Raw genomic sequence first — 10,452 nt, 5'->3', positions numbered from 1 at the left:
AACATCAGCAAGTGCACTTCAATCTGGAGCGGAGCTACACTTCCAGTCACCGCACTCATTCCATTCCTACAGGTCGGCGTTCAGTCCCCGACCGTCCAAGACATTTAGCACCATTCCTTCTCCCCCGTCCCATCCCAAATCTTTTTTTTTTTTAATATTATTATTTTCTACCACAGACGTGGTTACACATTGACAATGCTAAGCCAGCATATATACATTTTCTTCTGTCCTCCAGTGGACAGGGTTAGAGATGTGTTAAACATATAGTTCAGGGATTTATTGAACAATCAACCACAGAAGGTGATTCGGTGCTTTTAAAAATGCTATCCTTATCCTAACCCTGTTCCAAGTGTTCTATAGTCGTAATGGCTTGGCGCTTTCTTATCATTCACTCCCTTCCCTCACTCATTCCATCTTATCCATTCGCGCAGTTATAATTACATTGTATTTTGAAAACCATCTTCCTTACAGACACAGTTATTAGATCAAAGACTCTAGCTTGAATCCTTCACCTAACCTAACCTAACCTAACCTTCACATATTTCCTTTGTCGTCCTTCACTGGGGGAAAAGGTGAGGAATTAACTCTTTTTAAGTTTTATCTAACAACAGTGCTGGGCCTGATGGATGTCGCTAATAACGTGTTTCGCTGAAGCTCTCTCCTACCTCGTAGCCTGGTGGATAGCGCGCAGGATTCGTAATTCTGTGGCGAGGGTTCGATTCCCGCACGAGGCAGAAACAAATGGGCAAAGTTTCTTTCACCCTGAAGTGCCCCTGTTACCTAGCAGTAAATAGGTACCTGGGAGTTAGTCAGCTGTCACGGGCTGCTTCCTGGGAGTGGAGGCCTGGTCGAGGACCGGGCCGCGGGGACACTAAAAAGCCCCGAAATCATCTCAAGATAACCATCTCAAGATAACCTACATCTTCGTAGGGAGAGGTGAGGTGCCAGTCGAGGGGACTGGACAATGTTACTGAGCACTGTCACTGGTCGACTGGAGCAACAGATGTGGCGTGGGAGGCCAGTTGTGACTTGATCTGTTGACAGGGGGGGGGGGAGGGGTGAGTTTGATATCTAGTGATTTGGCTCCGTGATTATGAACTCTTGCAGGCGACGAGTCACAATAACGTGGCTAAATTATGTTGATCAGATCACACACTAGAAGGTGAAGGGACGACGACGTTTCGGTCCGTCCTGGACCATTCTCAAGTCGATTGTCTTGAGAATGGCAATCGACTTGAGAATGGTCCAGGACGGACCGAAACGTCGTCGTCCCTTCACCTTCTAGTGTGTGATCTGGTCAACATTATGAACTCTTATTATCACTGCATCTTTTTGGAGTAGTTCAGTGTTGTTGTTGGTAAAGATATTCTCTTATGATGGTCTAGTTAGGGAGTTAATTTTCTTAACTGCCTTCCCAATTCAATTTCTTTCTTTATTATGCACCCCATATCTATCCCGTGGGCGGTGGTGTAAATGATTACAGAGGCACATAATCGGTTCAGGAACTGAACCCTCTAGTTCGTTTAGCTAAGCAAAAGTGAAGAACACGATACATAATGTGAAGATTCGTGCTACAGTTTCTGACCGCCAGTTTGTCCACTCAGCCAGCGGCCCCACAAAAGGAATTAGGGGCCAGATTCATGAAACAGTTACGCAAGTACTTACGAACGTGTACATCTTTCCTCGAATCTTTGACGGCTTTGGTTACATTTATTAAACAGTTTACAAGCATGAAAACTTCCCAATCAACTGTTGTTATTGTTACAAACAGCCTCCTGGTGCTTCAGAGCTCATTAACTGTTTAAAAATTGTAAACAAAGCCGCTAAAGATTGAGAAAAGGTGTACAGGTTCGTAAGTGCTTGCGTAACTGCTTCGTGAATCTGGGTCTAAAACTTGGATATCCACCAAGGACTTACCTGAGCGTCACCCAGCTTTCACCTGTTCCAGGTTGTGATAACTTGCCAATCTTTCTCAGAATCCTCACTAGATCTCCAAGTCTCTCTACCTGTGCGCGTCACAAGCTAAATGTAAAGAGGGAAAAACTTAGCGATGACCAGCCCTCGAACCTCACCCCAGAAAATCCGGGATTTGAATATTCTCATAATCCACCCTATCTTTGTCTTGATGCTAATGTTGCTTTGTTATGCTCATTAAATGTTATTTGTTCTACGTCATTATTTCTAAATGCATTGAATGCCGATCCCGTTCCATGAAGAGAACTGGCGGCGTCTTGTATCCGTATCATATCTTGAGGTTATCTTGAGTGGTTATCTTGAGATGATTTCGGGGCTTTAGTGTCCCCGCGGCCCGGTCCTCGACCAGGCCTCCACCCCCAGGAAGCCAGCTGACCAACTCCCAGGTACCTATTTACTGCTAGGTAACATACAGCAAGAGTTCGTCCGTATTTCCATATTTAAGTAGTTGGAATCTATCACGGTTGAAAATCCAATTATTATCCGTGCCTAGATGTCGACTGATGGCTGACTGCGAGCGGAACCCAAGAATTGTGACTCAACTCTCACAAGCACATCTAGATGAGTAATCACAGCCAAAAGCGCGCGCGCGTACACACACTCACACACGCACCTCCAGAACTAAGAGGCATGAGTTGCGAGGAAAGGCTGAGTGAACTGCATCTCACGTCGCTAGAAAACACAAGAGCTCGGGGAGACATGATCACCACATACAAAATTCTCAGGGGAATTCACAGGGTAGACAAGGATGGATTATTTAACACGGGTGGTACACGCACAAGGGGACACAGGTGGAAACTTGAGTGCCTAAATGAGCCACAGGGACGTTAGAAAGAACTTTTTCAGTGTCAGAGTAGTTAACACATAGGATGCATTAGGCAGTGATGTGGTGGAGGCTGACTCCATACACAGTTTCATATATAGATATGATAGAGCCCAGTAGGCTCAGAAACCTGTACACCAGTTGATTGACGGTTGAGAGGCGGGCCTAAAGAGCCAGAGCTTAACCCCCGCAAGCACAACTAGGTGAGTACACACACACACACACACACACACACACACACACACACACACACACACACACACACACACACACACACACACACACACACACACACACACACACTCACCAACCCAGCCTGGTACGCCAGCAAGCGGTTGAAAGTATCGACTTCCAATCGTGTTTGTGTGGAACTCAACACCGCTGAATATTTTATCTGGAGCCACTTTCTTTGTACCCGGAGAGGCCTTCCAGTCTCTAAGGTGGAGAGTGTCGGCCGATTCATGTTCCTCGGTGTACGGCCAACATCTGAGTGTTGCTGTGTTTGTGTAATTCGTGGGACTCTCAAGTTTACCTGCATCTGTAGTCCGTTTCGCGAGCTTTTCCACACTTTCCAGCCCCGGCCTGAGGCCAGGTTGAAATTGAAATTGAAATAAGTTTATTGAGGTAAAATACACACAAAGGGATGAGGTAGTTCAAGCTATTCTCACCTCGTTCAGTACAACGTGTTCATACATACATAGACACACATCACAAACAATAAACATATTACCGAACATTCTGAGAGATAAATATATACATTCATCCTTTACACGAGGCCAGGTTGGTTTTGGGATAGCTTACTCCGTCAGGATGTTACTTGCAGCGTCCTACAGGACCACATGTCCTCTGGGGAGAGTGTGAGAACAAGAGAAGGAAGAAAAAGCAAAAGAAAGGAGAGATTAAGAAAGAGAATAAGAGATACAAGTTGACAACGATTAAGAGAGAAAATACAGATGAGATTGATAACTATATTCCATGACACACTGAGACAAAGCATAAGTATGATCATAAGGGAACCATGTCGGGGAGCCGGTCGGCCGAACGGACAGCAAGTGGGACTTGTGATCCTGTGGTCCTGGGTTCGATCCCAGCCGCCGGCGAGAAACAATGGGCAGAGTTTCTTTCACCCTATGCCCCTGTTACCTAGCAGTAAATTAGGTACCTGGGTGTTAGTCAGCTGTCACGGGCTGCTTCCTGGGGGTGGAGGTCTGGTCGAGGACCGGGCCGCGGGGACACTTAAAAAGCCCCGAAATCATCTCAAGATAACCTCAAGATGTGCTGAAACTTGCAAGAAAATAAATAAACTAAAAGTACAAAGGCACTTCATATACCTGCTTGACAGCAGCGACTGCAAAACTTTGCAATTGAAGGCTGCTTGCGCCTTGAGCACAATATGAACCACTGTCTCGGATGACCTGCCCACTATCCTCTCTGCGACATGTATACAAGCTTGTATACACCCAAGTAAGACGACTCGTCTCAAGTTAGGACCAGTTCTGGCATCACATGCCAGTCAACGACTCTCAACAACACAGGACTAAAGGCCGACGACCATACAGAAAGACTACAACAATCAACAACGACTACAACACTCGAGGTTTCCCATCTATCACAAAATCGTGAACAACTAGACGACGAATTGTTACAACTCAGCCAGATGAAGATGATTACAGCACTCTCGTCAACAGGTGGTTATCTTGAGGTTATCTTGAGATGATTTCGGGGCTTTAGTGTCCCTGCGGCCCGGTCCTCGACCAGGCCTCCACCCCCAGGAAGCAGCCCGTGACACCTGACTAACTCCCAGGTACCTATTTATTGCTAGGTAACAGGGGCATTCAGGGTGAAAGAAACTTTGCCCATTTGTTTCTGCCTCGTGCGGGAATCGAACCCGCGCCACAGAATTACGAGTCCTGCGCGCTATCCACCAGGCTACGAGGCCCATCACCAGGCTACGAGGCCCAGGTGACTCCCATTTGCAGCGTATTATCTTAACAAACAGTTCTGGATTAAAGAAATCCAATGATTGATGTTACGAAGGCTCTGGCCCACATGTCACCCGACATTCCTCCTCTATGAATTAAGTATAGTACAATTAAACCAAGTATGTGCATTAAACAAAAAATAGAAGAGAGTCCCTTGTATTCCAACAGGCCTGGTTGATGGGGTTCTGGGAGTTGTTCTACTCCCCAAGCCCAGCCCGAGGCCAGGCTTAACTTGCGAGAGTCTGGTCCACCAGGCTGTTGCTTGGAGCGACCCGCAGGCCCACATATCCAGGGGCCGTGACACCCCTGATCTAGGCCTCAGGCCTAAACCAAATAAGGACTAAATACACACACACGATAGTAGTGGTACAACCTCCCGCTTCCTCCGTCAAATAATAATAATAATAATAATAATAATAATACTTTTTGCAAATATTTGGTTTTCCATTTTTTCCCTGCCGGCAGCAAGACTCCGTCCGTGGGACCCGTCCCCGACAACAGCAGCTTAGCAAATTGCACTTTTTAATTACATTTTTTCCCACGGCATAACTCCATTCCTTGGAATTTTGAGCGTCAAAATTCCGGACAAACTATTAGAGAAGCAGTGCCGGGTGGGGGAGGGGAGGAGGGAGTGCTGTGGGTACTGGGGGAATGTGGGGTGAGGGGTGGAGGTAAGGAAGGGCTCCTCACAGCCCCACACCAGTGCCTTATCTGGCTGGCACAGCATAACTTCCCTCCACACGCCAGAAAGTAGGAAGAAAATAATGTAATCCTAACTTCCTCTCCTACCCCCCCCCCCCCCACCTTGGCCTGGGTCGGCGAGGGAAGGCTAGCGGCCCCATCACCTCACCCACGGCATTTACATTTACAATAGGCCGTTTACATGCATAGGTGCCGGAAGCCTGTGTGTGCTGTAGGCCTATCAGAACAAATCTTGTTTTTCTTTCTTACAGGGGACTTTAATGTTGATACACATATATACATATGATACATATATATACATACATTATATATATATATATATATATATATATATATATATATATATATATATATATTGTGTGTGTGTGTGTGTGTGTGTGTGTGTGTGTGTGTGTGTGTGTGTGTGTGTGTGTGTGTGTGTGTGTGTGTGTGTGTGTGTGTGTGTGTGTGTGTTTTGAGACCGTTCGCCTTGAAGAAGAGGATGCGCAACACCAGTCATTTCATAGTGTCTTCTACCATTCCTTTTTATCTTTTGGATTTATTTTATTTTGTTTCAAACTTTACTAGAAAAAATTGGTTACATAGAATGCACAAAGTTAGTTATCCCAGGCTGTCGAGTTCCTCAAGTTAGTCTGGTAAAGGGCAGGAAGCATGAAAACAGCGTACATTTCCCCTCTGTAGGGTTGATTATTTAATAAATCCCTGAACTATATGTTTAACAGATCTCTAACCCTGTCCATGGAGGACAGAAGAATATGTATATATGCTGGTTAGCACTGTAAATGTGTGGCCACGTCTGTGGTAGAAAAATAATAATAAGAAAAAAATCCCCTCTGTGCTGCCACACTGAGGCGCTGGAAAACAATGCTGCTCCTCTCCTCTCTTGCTGCTCCCCCTTCAAAAAAACTAGTGGCGCTCTTACCACAGGCATCAACTCTCTATGAAGGAATGATCCAGTTCTCTCTCTCTCTCTCTCTCTCTCTCTCTCTCACTAATCAAAGACCGCCATGTTCAACGTGCCATAAAGAGCAGTTCTCCAGGACTCTGTCTCTGGCGCTCATCTCTAAAGACTTGACGATGGAACAACACAATCCTTTAGAATTATTGTTGGCAGATATGAAGCAGATGGGTACACAGACATGCCCTTGTTTACCTCGTGAAGACGAGTGCGAACATCCCAAAAAAAGTGTGTTTACTGTCTAGTAATTTATCACACGATGGTAACCAAGAGGCCCTTAAAAGTCATGTTGAATATCACAATACGGACGCTGTCAAAATCCCTCTGCTAGTTTTGATAAAAACACTAACAACTAGGCCTAGAGGCACTAAAAGTTAACCAACCAGAGCATTTAGGGCACCGCCGGCATCACACATCCCCCCTCGTGCCGCTAACACCTCCCGGAAGAAATTATACATTCAGGTATTAGCGCGGGAAATGGCGACGTTCTAGGAAACGGTAACGCTCTGTGCTACGCCTAACCCATTTCCTTCCGGATGTCGCGATCCCCCACGGTGACCCCAGCCACACGACGCCGTCGCCTCCGCCAGGGCTCCGTCTGGGCACCGCCAGGGCTCCGTCGGGCCTTAGCCAGGGCTCCGTCGGGCCTTAGCCAGGGCTCCGTCGTCGCCTCGGCCAGGGCTCCGTCGGGCCTCAGCCAGGGCTCCGTCGTCGCCTCCGCCAGGGCTCCTCCAGGGCTCCGCCAGGGCTCAGTCGGGCCTCAGTCAGTCTTCCTTTTGCTCGCTTCATGTCTCTTCCTGTGGGATTATTTCGACACCTTTAAACTTCCAGTTAAACTCGTTAATTGCGATGAGTCAATCCCCGGTGTGCGAGGCAGTAGGTACCCCATCATGGCGCTGACCTTATGCTCATACCAAGCTGGGCCGCCCCTAGCAGTGCCCCAGGTCCCCTCAGTGAGGGGCCCGGCCTTAAGATCCTCCTCAGTGAGGGGCCCGGCCTTAAGATCCTCCTCAGTGAGGGGCCCGGCCTTAAGATCCTCCTCAGTGAGGGGCCCGGCCTTAAGATCCTCCTCAGTGAGGGGCCCGGCCTTAAGATCCTCCTCAGTGAGGGGCCCGGCCTTAAGATCCCCCTCAGAGGGAGGTAGAACACAAGGAGGGTCTTATATCCAAATGACACATCTTACGGTATATTTAACTTTCCAAATAAAATGAGAAGAAATTAAAAGAAAAGAACGCAGAGTCCGCCATTACAAGACCTACACAAGTGATGGAAGACTTCCGGGATGTTGCATGTTCCTCTCTTCCTCCTCCTCCTCCTGCTCCTCTCCTCTCTTCCTCCTCCTCCTGCTCCTCCTCTCCTCTCTTCCTCCTGCTGCTGCTCCTCTCCTCTCCTTGCCCAGCCCAGACTCACTCCCAAGCTTGGATCAGCAACAACAGTGTCCGATGAAAGCATTTTTTTCCTTCCTCAACATATGTAGGTACATGTGCATTTATGCAGCTTCGTGATGATAAAAAAAATCCCCATCTCACGTGGATTTTTTTTTAGTATCCTGTAGCTAGTGACAAGGAGTAAGTAGCGCCGTATATCCGAGGTTCACTCTACGCCCTTTTTCTCCAGTATTTTCCTCTTTATTGTAATCTATCTGTAGCCGGATCCTCTTACCTGTAGTTGACCTGTAGCCGGGTCCTCTTACCTGTAGTTGACCTGTAGTGGGTTCCTCTTACCTGTAGCTTAGCTGGAGTCAGTTCCTCTTACCTGTAGTTGACCTGTAGCCGGGTCCTCTTACCTGTAGTTGACCTGTAGTGGGTTCCACTTACCTGTAGCTTAGCTGGAGTCAGTTCCTCTTACCTGTAGTTGACCTGTAGCCGGGTCCTCTTACCTGTAGTTGACCTGTAGTGGGTTCCACTTACCTGTAGCTTAGCTGGAGTCAGTTCCTCTTACCTGTAGTTTACCTGTAAATGGTTCCGAGCGTTCTTCTACTCCCTAACTCGGGTCAGGGGCCTAGTCTCCAACGACACATACCTGAAACAAGGAAGTGTATATTATCCTCACGTCTTCTGACTGCACTAAAGTTCAATATCCGCAGTATTGAAAATGCTGTGGATATTGAAAAAGAGAAAGTTGACACCTTTTGTGTCAACATCAGTGTTCTCATTATTGGGTAATACGTTATTATTATTATTATTATTATTATTATTATTATTATTATTATTATTATTATTATTATTATTATTATTATTATTATTATTGCTGCTGCTGCTGCTTAATATAATAATATCAACTCCATTCAGATTCGAGTCCCACTCCAGCGCTGTCCCCTCCTCTATTTACTCTATCAGATACCCATCAAAGACAGTTTACATTTGGTTAGCAGCAGCAGTGCGTACACAAACCGTGCACTACTTTCCCCACCAGCCTCACCCAGTGGGTGCTGGTGGGTCCTGGGGCCGGCGTACTCCACCACCCACCACCACCCTCCCCCACCCATCCACTACGCTTTGACCAGTTTTTATGAATGGATGCCCTGACGTAATGAGGGAGATTGCCAGAGGAATGGGAGGTGGTACCAGGGAGATGGGTAGACTGGGAGGGAGGGAGGGAGGGAGGGAGGGAGGGAGGGGGAGGGGGAGGGGGAGGGGGAGGGAGAGAGAGGGAGAAGGAGGGAGAGGGAGAGAGAGGGAGAGAGAGGGAGAGGGAGAGAGAGGGAGAGAGAGGGAGAGAGAGGGAGAGAGAGGGAGAGAGAGGGAGAGAGAGGGAGAGAGAGGGAGAGGGAGAGAGAGGGAGAGGGAGAGAGAGGGAGAGAGAGGGAGAGGGAGAGAGAGGGAGAGAGAGGGAGAGAGAGGGAGAGAGAGGGAGAGAGAGGGAGAGGGAGAGAGAGGGAGAGAGAGAGAGAGAGAGAGGGCGGGGGGGGGGGGGGGGGAAGGGGTGCAGACTTCATTGTATAAAGTGAGACAAAGGCGGCAAGATAGTTAGAGGGAGCGTTGACATGCAAAACAGGGAAATATATTGAAAAGCTAATTTTATAAATGGGTCCGTGAGTTATAATAACAGAGAGAGACTGAGGGCGAGGATAGGCACACAGTACACACTGAGCAGTGGAGCACACTGAGGAGCACACACTGAGGAGTGGAGGACACACTGAGGAGTGGAGGACACACTGAGGAGTGGAGCACACACTGAGGAGTGGAGCACACACTGAGGAGTGGAGCACACACTGAGGAGTGGAGCACACACTGAGGAGTGGAGCACACACTGAGGAGTGGAGCACACACACTGAGGAGTGGAGTACACTGAGGAAACATCAGTGACAACAGATACAGGGAGGAGCGAGGAGGTACACGAAATAAGGATAAACTAGAGAAAGACATGAAAGATACGAGAACGGAACACGTCTAAGACCACAAGCTCAATAAGACATTCTAAATCAAACAAGAATTAGAAGGTTACCATAACAAGAGCGACCAAGAATCAATGGAGAGAAACAGAGAGATAAAGAGACAGAAAGTGAGGGAGACGGGAGATAGACGGGGGATGGCAGTCACTGACAGAGAGGATTAAGATATGAAGAGGATTGAAACCAGGTTAAAAAATATATATACCGATAAATGGGACGGGAAGACGGGTGACACTGTCCATATTACCATACTGTCCACCCTGACCCCACAACAAAGACCCCACTACCCACCCAGACCCCACAACAAAGACCCCACTACCCACCCAGACCCCACAACAAAGACCCCACAACAAAGACCCCACTACCCACCCAGACCCCACAACAAAGACCCCACTACCCACCCAGACCCCACAACAAAGACCCCACAACAAAGACCCCACTACCCACCCAGACCCCACAACAAAGACCCCCCCACTACCCACCCAGACCCCACACCAAACAAGGCAGTCCCTCAAGTTAGCCAGGGGGGGGGGAAGGGTGGAAGGGAGGAGTCTCCCCCAGGGTTCGTGAGCCAATTAAGGGATCAGAGCCGCTCTAATTACCCCGGGGTAATTAAAAT

The 10,452-nt window shown here is 47.9% G+C and overlaps 1 long non-coding RNA gene across 1 annotated transcript; it reads right to left on the bottom strand.

Annotated features, from left to right (window-relative positions):
- Nucleotides 1-4,911: 4,911 nt before the first annotated feature.
- Nucleotides 4,912-8,458, bottom strand: LOC138369765 (uncharacterized). Its single transcript, XR_011229936.1, has 2 exons — nt 7,557-8,458; nt 4,912-7,466 (listed from the first exon to the last, which is right to left on the bottom strand). It is a non-coding gene; the product is annotated as an uncharacterized lncRNA (long non-coding RNA).
- Between the last annotated feature and the right edge of the window lie 1,994 nt (nt 8,459-10,452).

This window comes from Procambarus clarkii, chromosome 29 (genome assembly GCF_040958095.1).
Source record: "Procambarus clarkii isolate CNS0578487 chromosome 29, FALCON_Pclarkii_2.0, whole genome shotgun sequence".
NCBI lineage: Eukaryota > Metazoa > Arthropoda > Malacostraca > Decapoda > Cambaridae > Procambarus > Procambarus clarkii.
Note: the sequence above shows the minus strand (reverse complement) of the source record. Positions and strands in the feature narration are given on the sequence as shown.